This window comes from Hoplias malabaricus, chromosome 15 (assembly GCF_029633855.1).
Source record: "Hoplias malabaricus isolate fHopMal1 chromosome 15, fHopMal1.hap1, whole genome shotgun sequence".
NCBI classification, from domain to species: Eukaryota; Metazoa; Chordata; class Actinopteri; order Characiformes; family Erythrinidae; genus Hoplias; species Hoplias malabaricus.
This window is the reverse complement of record NC_089814.1, coordinates 9,153,653-9,167,063: the sequence shown is the minus strand read 5'-3', so window position 1 is coordinate 9,167,063 and position 13,411 is coordinate 9,153,653. Positions and strand designations below refer to the sequence as shown.

At 38.1% G+C, this 13,411-nt stretch overlaps 2 long non-coding RNA genes across 2 annotated transcripts; one reads left to right on the top strand and one right to left on the bottom strand.

Annotated features, from left to right (window-relative positions):
• Nucleotides 1–2,816: 2,816 nt before the first annotated feature.
• On the bottom strand, nt 2,817–6,322 carry LOC136668903 (uncharacterized). The gene is made up of 3 exons (XR_010795546.1): nt 5,139–6,322; nt 4,164–4,508; nt 2,817–2,970 (listed from the first exon to the last, which is right to left on the bottom strand). It is a non-coding gene; the product is annotated as an uncharacterized lncRNA (long non-coding RNA).
• A 2,418-nt stretch (nt 6,323–8,740) lies between these two features.
• LOC136668902 (uncharacterized) lies at nt 8,741–11,455 on the top strand. Its single transcript, XR_010795545.1, has 4 exons — nt 8,741–9,161; nt 9,307–9,527; nt 10,199–10,358; nt 11,188–11,455. It is a non-coding gene; the product is annotated as an uncharacterized lncRNA (long non-coding RNA).
• Nucleotides 11,456–13,411: the final 1,956 nt, after the last annotated feature.

The window sequence follows — 13,411 nt, the reverse complement described above, 5'->3', positions numbered from 1 at the left end:
TGAGGACGATGATGAAGATGATGATGACGTAGAAAAGATGTGCTGACGCTGAGACGCCTGAGACGCAACAGCACAGCTGGAGAAAGGCATGCAGCATCCACAGGCAAGACCCTGTGAGAAAGCAAGGTCACTCAGATAAACAGGACCGTGCAAACAAAAAACACAGAGACAGAGACAGGACTACACACACATGTAAACATGGACATACACAGTGCATGAAGATTTTTGAATTGTGCACAATTCAGAGACCACACCTCTATTGGTTTAATTTCGAGTCTAGACCATAATTTCCTTCGGTCTCGATCTTGTCTTGTCATATGTCATTTTATCTTCATTCATTCATTCTTTCATTATCTGTAACCCTTATCCAATTCAGGGTCGCGGTGGGTCCAGAGCCTACCTGGAATCATTGGGCGCAAGGCAGGAATACACCCTGGAGGGGGCGCCAGCCCTTTACAGTGTAACTCAGACACACACACATTCACTCACACTTTTGAGTCGCCAATCCACCTACCAACGTGTGTTTTTGGACTGTGGGAGGAAACCGGAGCACCCGGAGGAAACACACGTGGACACGGGGAGAACACACCAACTCCTCACAGACATTCACCCGGAACTGGAATCAAACCCACAACCTCCAGGCCCCTGGAGCTGTGTGACTGCGACACCACCTGCTGCGCCACCATGCCGCCCTCATTTTATCTTATATGTCTCTCCATGGTCACGTCATATGTGAAAAAATGCACAGGTGTTTCTGGCCAACTTCTCACTGTGAGAAAACTACTGAAAGCTATGGGTCTGAAAGGACGTGGACCTGTTAAGAAGCAGATAATTATTAACAGGAAAGAAAAATATAAAAAAAATTGCAAATTAATAAATAATCTGCTGGAGTTCCCAGAACAAGGGTCTGAACGCCAAAGGACCACACCTCCACGTCACTGAAGGTATATGGGTTAAATTGGATTGTGAAAATCTGGTCTTATCATTCTCAGCACTCCAGTGACACTGATGTGGTGGTGGTGGGTTAGTGTGTGTTGCGCTGGTACAAGTGGATCAGACACAGCAGTGCTACTGGAGATTTAAACTGTGTGTCCACTCATTGACCACTCCATTAGACAGACCTACTTTATTATTTTTCACTTTGTGATGTAAAATCAGAGACAGTATCTCATCTGTTGCTGCACAGTTTGTGTTGGTCATCCTCTAGTCCTTCATCAGTGGTGACTAGATGCTGCCCACATTTTTCACCTGAGAGCGTGGTCCCTACCCAGACAGCACAGGTACGTCCATGAGACGTCGAATTTATATCATTATATTGCCAAAACATCGCGTTCCAATTTCGAACGTCGTGTGTGTATCACCGGTACATCGGTGGTGCGATATAAAACCGGAGCGTGATATTCATCGCCGTTGCATCGCGGCGACGCCAGAAAAGAAACAGTGAGCTCTGAATATGAATACCACCAAACCCAGCGCTCAATACCAAGTCCATACTGACACGAGCGATAAAGATAGGAGAAAATCCGAAGTGTTCAAACAAAGGATTTTCACCTTGACAAGTTTCGACTCTACATACAGTAGTTTTTAAAGTGGAGTGGTGGACATTCCAGTGTTTCAAGAGGGACAAATTACTTTCTATATATTTGGAAAACCTGCATTACAGAGATTAATAAAATGAAACTGGACAGATGAATAACATCAAGCAACTTTTTTTAAAAGGTATATTCATGTTATTATTTGCTCCATCCACAGCTTGTCAGTTTATAAACTCAGAAAAACTGTCACTAGGGGTACCCTCAAGGATTTCTTTAGGGAACATAATTGTGCTTTATTCTATTATAATGGTAGATTTTAAAATTGTGTTGAATATTCATATTATATATTTTATTATATAATCCCTACACCCCATTTTATCTCCAGGACATTTTCTTTACACGGGTTTATATTTAAATATTGTAATGAAAGAATTTAATGTACCTTTAGTGAACAATACTGGACTTTAAATCCATTGCTGTAACGTTTAAAGGCACATTTACACTGTACCTTTAGTGACAATAATGTACCTCTACCATTTTTATTTTTTTTACTGTGTGTAATTTGTGAGCAGGATGGAACTATTCTATTAAACATACCAAATTGCTGCTACTAAATATCTATGAATCAGCTCTTGGCTAAGAGCAGAAATAGTTATGAGTCACCAGCACAATTTCTCATGTTATGGTACTTAACCACACATCACTTACAATTTTTGACCAGGTCTCATGGACATATTCTTCTTCTACAAGGTGTATACACATGTTTGAAGGTCTATACTGTGTTGGCCACTTTTCATCCTGTTCTTAAATGATTACGACACCTACAGAGCAGATATAATTTTATACTCCAGCAGCACTGCTGCATCTTATCAACTTATACCACACTAACACACCACCATATCAGTGTCACAACAATGCTGAGAACGATGCACACCCAAATCATACCTGCTCTGTGGGGGTGCTGTGAAGGTATGAAGGTATACAAACAATATAGTCATTAAATACAGTACTTGTGTACAATGAGTTTGAGGTGTGGTAGAATCAAGGATGCAAGGCAAGATTAGTCATTAATCACAACCAAAATAGTCAAAGCCAAATTACTTCTTTGAAATATGTCTTCATTTGCTTGATTTGTATATTTCCTGTTATGAGGCAATGGTACATATGAACACATGAACAAATTCCATAAGAATGAATTATTATTTTTTTAATCATGGAGATACTAGTCATGAAAAATAACTATTCCCAATTATTAAAATAAAGTTTATTGTTCCTCCTTTTTAGTTTCGTGCACACAGAAAATACTGCTGGTATGAGGCAACCGACTTGTCTCGTTAGACAGCAAATCTTATATTGTTCGATGTGAAGTTTCATATTTGTTTGGAGGTTCACTTCACTCGAAATGTCCAAGCATAAAAGGAGTCTTCAAATGGTTCTACAAAGAAGAAAGAAAGAGATTGATTTTTTTAACTTTAACTTTTCTAAATAACATTTGAATACTTGACTAAACTGACCTTAAGAATAGACAAAGTTGTGGGACTCTTTGTAAAAGCCAGCGATAAAAAGCTTGATAAATATCAATACAAATAAGGAGCTGGCTGCCATAAGTGAAGAATTAATGTAAATATAAGTGTCTTCATTCTATCTAATGCTTACAGGCAGTGATGAAATCCACTAAACAAAAAGGAAATATATATATATAAACAAAATGTTAAAACCTTTATAATTACCAAATGTAAATACAAGTGTATGGACTAGGGTCAATAGTGCAGCAGAATCTGTCAACACCAAGTGGCAAATAGGACTGTCACAATCATGAAAATTTAGATGATGGTTATAGAAATAATTGTGAATAACTTTTCTTGCTGTGTGGTCCATGTTCATGAAGTTCATCAGAGCAGGAGTGTTGACTTAAGATCAGATCCATCTCTTATTTACTTTGACTTGCATCAAGAAATCCTGAAACTCACTTATATTAAGAAGCTTGACGAATACTGACCAATGTTGCCAGCATTAAAATACCAGCCCAGTTTGGCTCACTATTATCATCATCATCATTAAGTTATACTGTTAAAAAAATTAAGAGCCTACCTGGAATCATTGGGCGCAAGGCAGGAATACACCCTGGAGGGGGTGCCAGTCCTTCACAGGGCAACACAGACACACACACATTCACTCACACACTCACACCTATGGACACTTTTGAGTCGCCAATCCACCTACCAACGTGTGTTTTTGGACTGTGGGAGGAAACCAGAGCACCCGGAGGAAACCTACGCGGACACGGGGGAACACACCAACTCCTCACAGACAGTCACCCGGAGCGGGAATCGAACCCACAACCTCCAGGTCCCTGGAGCTGTGTAACTGTGCCACCGTGCCGCCATATATATATATATATATATATATAATAATAAAAAAAAAAAAAACATATGTACTGTACATGTACTAGGGATCTGCAAAATAATCTTCTGGTATTTTGTTGATAAGGTATAAATTGACTATATTTTTGCATTATTCAAATATGTGAAAAGTCTTATATGTTACTAGCTTGCATTTCTAAAAAGAAATGAAATGGACTAGAAGTCATTTATCCAAAATGTCATATTAATAATGCATGCTTCTTACCGTAAATAAATAAGTGAATCAAGGTTGTGTCTGGAATGAAGAGTTTATAGGAAGATTCTGTAAGAGGTCTGCCTGGGGCTGGGGCGAGGCTGCCTGCTAAGGCACCCCCAGTCACTAGACGGAGACAGAGGCACTCTTAATTTGGGGCAATTGGTTCCACCTGGGCTACTCCTACTTAAGGGAAGCCAACACATGCCTCAGTGCTCAGTCTTGGGTTTCTCTTTTCAGAGTGCCGTGCAAGTCTGGCCGGTATTTTGGTAAAGGCTCCTGAGTTTTCTCCTGGGTCACTCTATCTTCTTCTTCTCCACCAGAGCTTTCCCTCTGGTTTTTCTCTTGGGGAAAAACCTGTAAAATTTATTTTTAAAAGTTAAAAAGTTATCAGAGGAACAGTGTCAGGATCACGAATTACTGTTTCTGCATGAAAATTGCAACGGGTGGAGCTGGGGAATTAATGGAAAATTAAATCAATTTCCACATTCAGAATCTAATTAATGCAAATCTTGCAAATATTTATTATTTTGATGTTTCTTTTAATTCTGGTCATTCCATTTTAATTTTGTTAATGTCCTGGTGCGTGTGGGTGTAGTGTCCCTTTTAAACTAACGATACTGAGCTGTAGTCATGTGATTCTGACCCATCCAATCTGCCACATGGAGGCAACAGAACCTAAACACCGAGAAAAGTGCTGCGTCAAAAATATAGCACATCCTGTGTCTGTCAGTTAGTTCACAATTCCAATGTAAACACTGACAAAAACAGTTTAACACAGACATAATTCATTAAACACTCAATTCACCTGAGATGAATGTAGACTAAACACACACAAATGTTAGTTGAGTGCTACAGTGACTTGAGTGCAGCATGATTTGGTGGAATTATTGGTCATTGTACGTGTTATAAAATGTGCCTTCCACATTTAACTCATCCGTGACAGTGAACAGAAACACACGCACACACTAGGGTCAATGAACACACCTGGAGCAGTTATGTGCCTTGCTCATGGGCACTGCACATGTGGATGGTGATGTTGGAGGGCAGTGCGGTTCCTTCACTCTCCCCATCCGCAATTTTCCTATTGGTCATGGGAATTGAACCAGCAACCTTCTAGTCCCAAGTCTGCTGCTTTTTCTGTAAACATAACCATTCACAGTAGAAAAAATCTTCTCTGGTTACTGTTCTACTGACTGTGTCTAGCAAAACTAAAATGGGTAAAAAGATGGCTATGATCATGGAACCATAGTTTGAACAGCATCCTGACATCAAATATAACCACAGAGGGCTGCATGGTTTTCATTCCAAGCAGGGGCACAGGCGATTCCAGGTCTTTTAATAAACTGGTTTCCAACAACTGATTAGGTGATGCTTCTACCTTAACATAATAAAAACCTGCAAGACCTTTGCAATAAGGACTAAACACCTCTGATCTATAATATGCTGAGAGTAAAAAATATAACTTAACTGTCCTTCTTTAACACATTTGACCTGTAAAATCAGTACATTCACCACGACATTCTAGAATGTTGACTGAGCCAATGGACTGTGAGTAGACTATAAGAAAGGACCAATAAGCATCCAACAGAAGTATTATAAGACCTGGATGAGTAACTGAAGGATTTCTTCAGAGGAATGCATGTAAGTAGCAGCACAGCGGTAAAAATAAATAAATTAATTAATTAACAGGCTGTTCAAAGAAACTAATATCTCTGAATGAGAAATCAAATAGATAAGGGTAAGTTAGATAATCAGAACTCCTGGTAACCTGCAATTTATACCAACCCCAAAGCGCCCCCCCCCCCACACACACACACACACCGGTTTTCATTTCAACAGCGAAATTGAACAGCTTATTACCATTAACAATCAATATATTCTTTAACAAATTTTTCTTTAACAATTTTACTGAGTACATGATTGCGTTAGGTATAATTTTCTAATTGTCATTTTACTGTAACTGGAAAAAGTGCCGTTAAACGGCTCTGACAGGACACTCGCGCGAGACCACAGCGCGAATATTGCTGGCCCGTTAGCTTCTTGGCTAACATTAGAATTTTCCGTTCCACCTTAAATGAAGCAATAGTTCCTATTTGCCGTTTAAGGTGGAACAGAAAATTCACCTTAAGAAATTTTCCAAGTTCACTTCCGAAGCGCTTGTTTCACAGTACAACCACATCTGTGCCATATATGGCTAAAATAAGCCACTAGATGGCAAAATAACAACACAACTTCCATACAGTGGAAAAACTACACGTTTAGCTTCATTCCGCGAAAATTATCTCTTTATTTTCAAAGTGTCTCAAAAATATGGAAGGCTCACTGAAGACAGACTATTAATATCCTGAAGATAAAGAAATTTTACTGTGGAATTTTTTTGTAATTGCCCTGTGAACATAGCACTGGACATGATAGAATGTGTGGAGAAATTGCACATTTGGCTTAATTCATCTGATATGATCTCTTTATATTCAAAGTGTCTCAAATCTGAAAGGCTCATTGAAAACATAATATAACAGACTATTAATATCCTGAATATGATGAAGTTTTACTGTGGAATATTTATATAGCCAACTTCAGCATCGTATGTTGCACTCGATGAATTTCCCGTTCAAATTCACATTCATTTCAGAAAAGTCTGATTTTTTTTAAACAATTTTTATTATTTCTAAAATAATACATTCAATAGTATCATTTCACACTTATCTCTGTCGTGAAATATAGATCCTATATAGATCTGTTTCTCAGGCCAATTACAACCAAGAGAAATGCACCTTACATTAAATATTAATCATAATAATCAAAGATCTTCTAGCATTTGTTAATAAGCATGAAGGTCAATAAAGACAATATTTATAGACAGTTAAAAAGCCCTGTCCAAATCTGTTCCTCCATAATCGGACACAATAAATGTGGATAAAAGTTCTAGCTAGGAATACAAATACTACATTGTAATTATTATTTAGGCACTACGGGGGATCAGTGTAAGTTCGAGGAATATTTATAGACTTGGTTCCTTAAAGCATCAAGTAGGAAAAGATTTCAACTATACAGCGCTTTTAACCCAAGTGGTGCACCTGTGTTACTAGCATACTTTGTGGCAACTTACCAAAATTTGTGAGTTTATTACCTCAAGTAACATTTATATCTGCAATAGGGTAGGCAACTATAAGGCCTCACTTTATTTTGCACTTGTTTGGTGGTCCGCTCCCACCCTAGCAGTGACAGTTTGTGTAAAAAAAAACAAAACTCCAGCAACACTGATGTGTCTGAGACACTCATAATAGCACCACCCACAATACACTGAGTGTCACCTCTGAGCTGAGAATGATCCACCACCCAGACATCTGGACAACAGCAATCCTGTGGTCAGAAACTGAACAATGGTCAATGTGACAGAGGGTACAGTGGCAGAGAAAGCCCAAAAGCACTGCAAAAATACAAGCTTCAAAACACATCCATCAAAACAACAACACCTGGGCTTCATTTCACAAAAATGATACATATTCAGAAAACAAATGCAAGTTCTTAAACATGATCCAGGTTCAGAAAAGCTGCAAATCCAGTTACAACACAACCAAAGTTTTCTGGAGGACCCTGAAAGGTGTTGCACCTACAAAGATATGTGATGTGTGTACACAAAACAACAAAGCCCCACCAGAATCTGACTCTCACACACGTCACGAAGCAGCACTGGCACAAGAGTTTGCACTCTACATTCTTGTTGTTTCTGTATGAAAGGTACTATACAAATAAATATATTACATTCAATTGTATTTAATTGGTTAGTAGCATAATTTTTGTATTGTATAAAATCTAGTAGTTAAAACAAAAAGCAAAATGTTTCCCTTTAACCAACATTCAATGGTCATTTCAGCCAACATTCCTAGATGTTTCAGGTGCTGTTCTAGTGTTTGATGTAAAGGACAGACATTCATTCACACCAGGGTATCACACAATTTACCTGACCTCCATGTTTTTGAATGTGGGAGGAAACCAGAGTCCCTGGAGGAAACCCACGCAGACACGAGGAGAACATGTAAACTCCACCCAGATCGAGTCTTAAACCCAAGACCCCAGTGCTGTAAGGCAATCTTGCTAACCACCAAGCAAGCTTGAAATTGTTAAAGATAATAATATGTTTTGTTAGTTAATGACAACGCTTTACACTCAAACACTCAGAACTACCAAACACGAGTTTACAGATACACCAAAGATTAAATTGATGGACAACAAAATTATCAATGAATTTGTGCTTGCTCATTTCATGAGCAGATGTGACCATATTCAACTTTGATATAGTATAAACAAATATACTTAATAATAAACTAATTAGTAGTATATTTACTAAATATTAATGGTTCATTATAATAATTAGCAGCATTAAGGCATAAGTAACAGTAAGTTACTATGTTAATTCTTTACATGAATTACTTAATAATTTATTAACAATGGAGTAAGTAGCAGTTAGTACACATAATGAGTAATTAAGATATAAACTAACCTATTAATTAGTTCACTTAATTACTAATGCCTAGTAAATGAATCAATCGCTAGGTAACAGTTAATGCTTAGTAACAGCTAGTGTAGTATTAACTACTGAGCAAATAATGGGAAATTGTTCATTATTCATTCTATAAATAATGATTAATTAGCGAATATTAATGTAAGGTGTTACCAAAAAATATGGTGCAATATAATACTTCCACTGGGTCTTCACATTACATGGATGTTGAGGGGCACCATTTAAGTCTTAAAGAGAAATATCTAAGTATTAATTTATACCCAGCTTGAGGATGCCAATATTACAACACTGCTTGCCAGTCAAAGTACCATCCAATTACAAGAAAATGATGTTGAAATGGCTGTGATATAGTACATATAAATCATACCTAAGATCATTTACACAAATGCCATTGCCTTAACTTTGATTACTGCATATATGTTTTTCTAATTTTGCATCAAGAGTTTGCACTTCAGGACGTCTCATACCCTCCCAGTGTACATGTATGTCTTCAGCTTGTTCATTCTTTACTAATTAAATATATATATATATATATGTGTGTGTGTGTGTGTAAACTGATATGTTTATATGCAGACCTTTCTGTAAATATTTATTTCATGGATGTGAATATTCATATAAATGTCATAGCTACCGAACGGTGCATCCTTGAGGCCATTGGGGAGGTGCAGCTGCAACTTCAGCATTTAACTGCTGTTGTGCAGTCAATGGCAGGGGATAGGTGCAGAGGACTTCTGCAACAAACACAACTGGAAGAGGATTCTGAAGAAAATCTACTTCCCCTCCAGTCTGCACAGGATTTTGAAGAGCTGGAAAATGGCCTATCCAACACCGCCACAAGAAAAAAAACGGTCAGTACGAAAATATACCATTTTAACAAGCTCATAAAAGTGAACTTTTTGTGAAGATTAGCAAAGAACATTAAGGAAAAAAGTAATTCTGTTTTCTTAGTTTTTTCTTACAGCAACCTCATACACATCTTAAAGTGTTTACAGTATAACTATCTAAAAACGTAATTTATAATGAGTTTCATAAAACAAAGTACGATAAAAAAACAAAATCCCCACTGTTTTTTTACTCGAACATGACCCCCCACCCCAAAAATGTAGTTTCAGTTTTGTATGCCACTATTTCACTATCCACAGGCACTAAAAAAAAATCAAAGCTATAACAACGTTAATTCAAATGTCATCACATATTACAGGTAAGCTATGAAATATAATATCAATAGGCTAAAATGAAAACAGGAGCCATCAACCGACACAATTTCTTTAAAAAAAAAAAAAAAAAAGAAAATATTGAAGTACTTATTTGTTTGTCTGAATGTTGCAATAAAAAACTATCCATGACTCTGATTCTGACTCTGAACAGACTCTGTTGTCTGTGCTTAAAATTTGTAATTTTAGTTTTCATTAAGTCAGTCCCAGGTTACCGCGACCCTGAACTAGATAAGCGGTTACAGATAATGAATGAATGAATAAATTAAGTCCCAGGTTACATTCCTCTGTCTGTCTCTCTGCAGGTGTCAAAACTGTCATTGGGTGGGGGGCAAACAATGAAAAAAACTATATGGAGGATTTGTGAAAAAGTTTTTTCCCCCCACCTGGCAGTCTCTTTGAACTGGTGTGGCAGAGGAGATAAAAGAGGAATTGGACTCACTCGAATCAAGGATGTCATAGTCTGTAAGTATCAAAATAAGTATACCAAACAGGACAAAGATGACACCACATCTTTACAACAACTGTGAACAATTTTATTCACAATGTCCCAGTGTTGTTTCATGTATTCATGCCATACTCCAGGAGCACACATTCTTCTTTAATCAGAAGAGTCTTCAACAAACGATCATGTGTGCTTCTGCAACCAAAGTGGTTCTCTGTGGCTAAGACTGGACACTACTGAGTAAATAACTCCAACTTTGCGAGGAAGGAAGACAGCTTATCTTGGAAATAATCTGCACCATTTATTACATGAAACAATTGTGTGTCACTTATATTTTTAGATGCACATACATTTAATCAGAAATGCTGCCTTCTAAGCACAACTTGCTGGTGTATATTTGACTGTAGCTTAATATTATCCCCTGATAAGATGTTTTAGGCTCTTAAAATACCCTACTCTGTATATAGAATGGTATGTTAATGTTGTATAGATTATGTAAATATCCTTGTTGTAATGCTGTTCAATATATTTTCAGTTAATAAAAAGGGTACACGTATTAAGCAGTCAACCATGTCGACTAGGCCCTTGTTATATTTGGACCATAATTTAACTGTGCTACGTGTTCAACAAATCAGACTCACTGTGTGTTATGTGTTAAATGTCCTTAAAGTATTTTCACGATTTGTCTAATGATGTTCAATAGCATCTAAATTTAATATTAGCAATATAGCAATAGCGCCTTAAACGAAGTATTAGCAACAGGCTCGACATCAACACAATGGAAAATAAAATAATCTAGAAACCAAAATATACAAGTTATTTTACATTTAATAAATGTCTTACTTACAGTGTCTGCGATGAGGAATCCTCGGCTGTCCCATCCAAATGAAGCCGAAGCGGAGAAGGCAATCAAAGACTGGCTTAGACTGGCGCCTGACAGAGTGAATCGAAGAAGACCACGCGCTCACCATGCATTAACCCCTTCATGTCCACAAACGTGAACAGTCGTTTTTTATTGTTTTGTTACAGAAATAATAATTTAATATTTTTAAAAATTAATTTGTTGTTAAGTTTGTTCGTGTAAAAAAAGTTTTAAAATACAACTTTTCAACATTGTGTATTGGCCATCTCTTTATATAAATTCTTATATTATATATTTTAAACTCATACTCAAACAAAATAAAATTAAGATTGGCTGAAACTCTGTAACTCTATGAAGGACTTCTACACCCTGTTATGTGAGCTCCTCTTGCCAGTTTTTTTTTTTTTCAAAAACTGAACACCATATATTACTTATTACAAAACGCACAGTTAAAATTAACGAAAAAATCCAACTCAGTTTCAAAATTAAAAATTTAAAATTGAGTTAAAAGCACCATTCTTGGCACTCTGGCATATTAATCAAAATAAAAACAATATTTTGCATTATATAAAAGTAAAAAAAAAATTAAAAATCAGCAAAGAGACAATAAGAGGCATGGTGACTGGCGCCAAACGGCGTATGAACATCCTTTAGAGATCTCAGAAGCATCGTCCAGGAAGCATCAGTTAACGAGGTCTCAACGACGCACTGCCAATGAGCAAACGATTTGCCATAGACGCTATAACAATGGCGCCGTGAGCATCACATGAACGCCGTAAAGATTGCTCAAAAACATCATGCGAGGTACGTCGTCTGGAAAGCAGATAGACGTCGTTTTAACATCAGGTTACGATGTCTCTGCGACTTTGCGGCAGTGAGCAAACGAGCTGCGATAGACGCTTTAACGATGTAACTGTGAACGTCGCATTTACATCTTGCCGACGTGCCTGAGCTGTCTGGGTAAATTTTTAACAGTATTGCACTCTATAAAATAAAGCACTGAAATGAATAAAGCAAGCAAGGCCAAGCATGAAGGAAAGACCCAGGCAAAAAATAAAGCACAGGCACACCCCTCATTGTGAATAAATGTTAGACCTCCCACAGTCCAAAAACACAGGATGGTATATGGACTGTCTGAGTGAAACTGTCCACAGCTGTGAGTAACTGAGTGTGCAATGCCCTGTGATGGATTAGCATTCTGTCGAAGGTTTGTTCCTGACTGTGCCCAGTGATTCAGGGGCGGCTCATCATAGGACTCACCATGACCCTGTTCAGAATAGTTACAGGAAATTAATGAATAAGGGACTGAATAAGATTTTGAACTGGAAGCATGTTGTGTTAGTAATTATCAGCTGCAACTACAATCATTTACATCTAAGCAAATTTACAGTGTAATATATAATTCTACTAATATATATTCAGCCCTGTGAAGGACTGGCGCCCCCTCCAGGTGTGTTCCCGCCTTGCACCCAATGATTCCAGGTAGGCTCTGGACCCACCGTGACCCCGAACTGGATAAGGGTTACAGATAATGAATGAATGGATGAATGAATAATATATATTCACTGTGGGTGGCACGGGTGGCACGGTGGTGCAGCAGGTAGTGTCACAGTTATACAGCAACAGGGACCTGGAGGTTGTGGGTTCTAGTCCCGTTCCGGGTGACTGTCTATGAGGAGTGTGGTGTGTTCTCCCTGTGTCTGCGTGGGTTTCCTCCGGGTGACTGTCTGTGAGGAGTGTGGTGTGTTCCCCCTGTGTCTGCGTGGGTTTCCTCCGGGTGACTGTCTGTGAGGAGTGTGGTGTGTTCTCCCTGTGTCTGCGTGGGTTTCCTCCGGGTGACTGTCTGTGAGGAGTGTGGTGTGTTCTCTCTGTGGGTTTCCTCCGGGTACTCTGGTTTCCTTCCACAGTCCAAAAACACACGTTGGGAGGTGGATTGGCGACTCAAAAGTGTCCATATGTGTGAGGGTGTGAGTGAATGTGTGCATGTGTGTGTGTGTCACCCTGTATGACCAGGGTGTGTCCCTACCTTGCGCGCAGTGATTCCGGGTAGGCACTGGACCCACCACATAAGTGGTTACAGATAATGAATGAATGAATATCCACTGTAAGGCCAATTGCACATCCAACAAGGCTGTACCTACACAAATTACACTTATTGTGGAAGCGTAGTGTGTATTAATGTATTTTTTCTGTTAAACATTAATCTGTTAA